Source organism: Nyctereutes procyonoides, unplaced genomic scaffold, assembly GCF_905146905.1.
Source record: "Nyctereutes procyonoides isolate TBG_1078 unplaced genomic scaffold, NYPRO_anot_genome, whole genome shotgun sequence".
NCBI classification, from domain to species: domain Eukaryota; kingdom Metazoa; phylum Chordata; class Mammalia; order Carnivora; family Canidae; genus Nyctereutes; species Nyctereutes procyonoides.
Genome location: NW_026575126.1, coordinates 52395841 through 52400112, shown reverse-complemented (window position 1 = coordinate 52400112; position 4272 = coordinate 52395841).

Sequence of the window (4272 nt, the reverse complement as noted above, 5' to 3'; positions counted from 1 at the left end):
GGTTGTTTCTCCAGGCAACCAGCCCCCATCCTTAGATGTGGTCCTAACATCATCTCATTAACATAACAAAGGACACCTGTCTGCTCTCATCACAAGAAATTCCAAGGGTTTTAGGAACTCTGTGCCAGGAACAGGGATGAAATCCAAATATATATTTCTTATTATAAATCACAGTCTCCCAGCTTGTACTTGAATAAAGAAGATAACAATGCTGACGTCTGGAAGCAAACAGAAGGGAAGAGCAGTGGTTACCTGTGGGGGGGGGGTTACCTGGAGGTTTCCTGGACTGACGGCAGTGATGTGGGGAAAAAAAGGCAGAAGGAAATATAGATAAAATTAAATGTTCTTATCACCTGCAGCCCACTGACAAATACTTGAGGCAGGCAGAATATGATGTTCCTCCAGGAAGGTCCCAAGGCATCTTGCTATAGATGGAAAAACAGCCCTAGTTTGACAATAGCAAGGCCTCAGGTTTCCTGTGAGTCTTCTTTTTTTTTTTTTTTTAAGATTTTTTTAATTTATTTATTCATGAGAGACACAGAGAGAGGCAGAGACACAGGCAGAGGGAGGAGCAGGCTCCATGCAGGGAGCCCAACGTGGGATTCGATACTGGGTCTCCAGGATCACACCCTGGTGGCGCTAAACCACTGAGCCACCGGGCTGCCCCCTGTGAGTCTTCTTTAGCATATAAAAATCCTTTTGCGGCAGGGTGGGAGGGCACCTGGATGGTTCAGTGGTTGGGTTAGGATTAGTGCACATTGGGGTCCCTGCTCAGTGAGGAGTCTCCTCCCTCTCCCTCTGCTCCTGCTCCTCCCCCCGCTCTGTGCTCTCTCTCTCTCAAATATATAAATTTTTTGAAGAAAGAAAATCCTTTTGGAACTTCCCCTAACCCCAAAGTATATAATCAGTTGCTACTCACAACCCCAGGGCAGCAGCAACTCTTTCTGCCCACGGGTTCTGTCCCTGTGCTTTAATAAAACCACCTTTTTGTACCAAAGACGTCTCAAGAATTCTTTCTTGGCCATCAGCTCGGAACCTCACCCACATTCCAAAAACTACAACAGCAGCAGACACAGGGGACAGAACCCCCACAGACAGGGAGACTGAGCTAAACAGAGGTAGAGGGCGTGAGGAGGACTGAGGTGGTGCCTGCAGGGCCCCCACCAAGCTTGGTCACCAATGCGAGTTTCCCAGAGGGAAGTCTCCCCAAGCCTCTGGCTGCAACCACCAGAGGGAATACCTGTCCTCATCCATGCAAAAACTCCCTGCAGCCCCCCCAACAAAGGGACTTCACACTGCGTATCTGTTGACACTGCTGTTTATGACCGAGGTGAACATTTATCCACAAAAACAAACAAATTAAAATACAATAGTATTGGGTTTTAGATCTTATGTATTTGTTTATTTGAGGGAGGATAGAGGGGCAGAGGGGAAGAGAGAGGAAGAAAGAATCCTGACATGAACCTGAGATCATGACCCTAAACCAAAACCAAGCATGGATGCTTAACTGATTGAGCCACCCAGGCACCTCCAGTAACTATTTTAAAGAGTGTACATTGTTGGGATGCCGGGTGGCTCAGCGGTTGAGCACCTGCATTCAGCTCAGGGTGTGATCCTGGGGTCCTGGGATCCAGTCCTGCTCGGGCTCCCTGCAGGGAGCCTGCTTCTCCCTCTGCCTGTGTCTCTGCCTCTGTCTGTGTCTCTCATGAATAAATAAATAAAAATCTTTATAAAAAAAAGAGTGTAAATTGTTACCAACTTTCTGGATCATAAGCCTTAGAAGTCTTCATACACCTCAATGTAGAAAATCTGCTTTTAAAAAATCAAGCTCAAAGAAGTAACTTTTTGAAAAATGCCTATAGTGCCTTCCCTGAAGGACTGTTGATAAAGACAGAAAATTTGGAAATAATCTAACTGCACAATGATAAGAAGTAGTTATATAATCAGGGATCCAGGGAGATGAAATTCCACACTTATAAACTAATTTTCATAAAATTTAATTTGTAAAACTTGTTTTAAGGAAATGTTGTCTAGAGATAACAAGTGTTGGCGAGGATGGGGAGAAAAGTGAATGCTTATGCATTGTTGGTAGGGATGTAAATTGGTGCAGCTGCTATAAAAAAAAACAAAAAACAGTAAGGAGGAGGTTGCTCAAAAAATCAAAAACAGAACTACATATGACCCAGCAATTCCACTTCTGAGCATATAAATGAAGGAAATGAAAACAGAATCTCTCAGAGATATCTCCATTGTTCACTGCAGCAATAGCTATTATTTGCAATAGCCAAGACATGGAGACAACCTATGTGTCTGTTGACAGATGAATGGATAAAGAGAACGTGGTATACATCTACAATAGAATATTATTTAGCCACAAAAAGAGGAAATCCTGCCTTCTGCAATAGTGTGGATGAAACTGGAGAGCATTATGCAAAGTAAAATAAGCCAGACACAGAAAGACAGATACTGTTTGATCTCACATGACACGTATGTAGAATTTAAAAAACCCAAACTCCTAGAAACGGAGAGTAAAGTTGTTACTAGTGGCCAGGGGGAAGGGAATATGGGAAGACCTTGATTAAAGGGCACAAACTTCCAGTTATAAGATGAATAAATTCTGGGGATTTAATGTATAGCACGGTGACTATCACTAATAATACAATATTGTATACTTCAAAGTTAGGAGAGTAGATCTTAGATATTCTCACGATAACAATGACAACAAAACTGGTAATTACGTGAGATAAAGGATGTGGTAAACAATTCATAATATATGCATGGATGAAATTATTACTTTGTGCACCATAAACCTGCACAATGTTATATGTCAGCTATAACTCAGTAAAGGGGAAAAAGGAACACATTTTAGGGTTAATTGTCTATTGAGGCTGGTACCCGAATATGACGCATGCACTTAAGTGTTTTCAGATAACATTCAACCATGTGCCATGATATTCAGAACATAGTATAAATTATTTTTTAAATTAGTAATCAAAACCATACATAAGTTGTTTTAAGGACAGATATATAAAGATAAAATTGTGCGTGTATGTGTGTGTGTGTGTGATAGAAAAAAAATACTAAGTCTTTCTGAGTGGCAGTATTGTGTTGAATTTGTTTTGGTTGAAATGTATATTTTCTGGATTTTCTGCAATAAGCATAGATTAGTTTTGTAACAGGAGGAGCTGTTGTACCATAAGCTATATTGGGGGTTGTGGTCTTCCCAGGACCTCCTCAGTCCCTGTGCAAGCCACGTTGATCTTCCCTGTCAGGTGACATTGACTGTTGACCAGGTGAGATTTGCTAAAATCCAGATACATCAGCTCCCTGCTCTCTAACTGCAGACGCCTCACTCACCAGTCCAATTCTGTCATGAATGTTTGTGTCCTCCCCAAATCCACATGTTGAAGCCCTACCCCAAAATGTCATGGTATTAGAAGGTAGAGCCTTTGGGAGGTGATTAGTGTTTGTTGAGGTAAGGATGGTGCAGGCCCATGATGAGATTAGAGCCCTTGTAGGAAGAGGGAGACACCCCAGAGCTCCTTTCCTTTTCCCCTCCAAGTGAGGACACAGCAGGAAGGCAACTGTCCCCACGCCAGGGAGAGAAGCCTCACCAGGAACCCAACTGTGCTGGCTGAACCCTGATCTTGGACTTCCAAACTCAGAACTATGAGAAATAAATGCCTGTGGTTCATAAACTACTCAGTCTGTGGCATTTTGTTACAGAAGTCCATGTGGACTAAGACAGTCTCCCTTCTAGCTGCCCGAGTGGAAGTTGCAGAACATGCCGCAGAACGTGTAACCCTGCTGAAACTTTTGGGGGCCCCACAACCCTCAGCACCAACCCATAACCCTTTGCATAGTGTACCAGGCCTTTCTACCTTTCCATCCTCCTCTGGACCACCACCTGCTCTGCTCCAGCCACCTTGGACTTCTTTCAGCTCCTCAAACACCATCTAGGCCATTGACCATATGGTTCCCTACACCCACAGCGCCATTTTCCCGATCTTTCACCCAGCTAGCTGCTGACTGCACTCAGCCTTCAGGGGTCAACTTCAGTGTCACTGCCTCAGTAAAACCTGCTCTGACCTCCCAAGCCAGAGATAAGAACCTTCTTCTGAGCATCTGGGCCCCATGCTACCTCTCTCAGAGCAGGTACTAAATCTCTTATAACTATTTACTCATGGTAGCATGAGTCAGAGTCCCAACAGAAAAGATGACGCACTTAAAATGAGAGAATGTGGAAAATGGGGCTGGGCTGGATGTACAGGT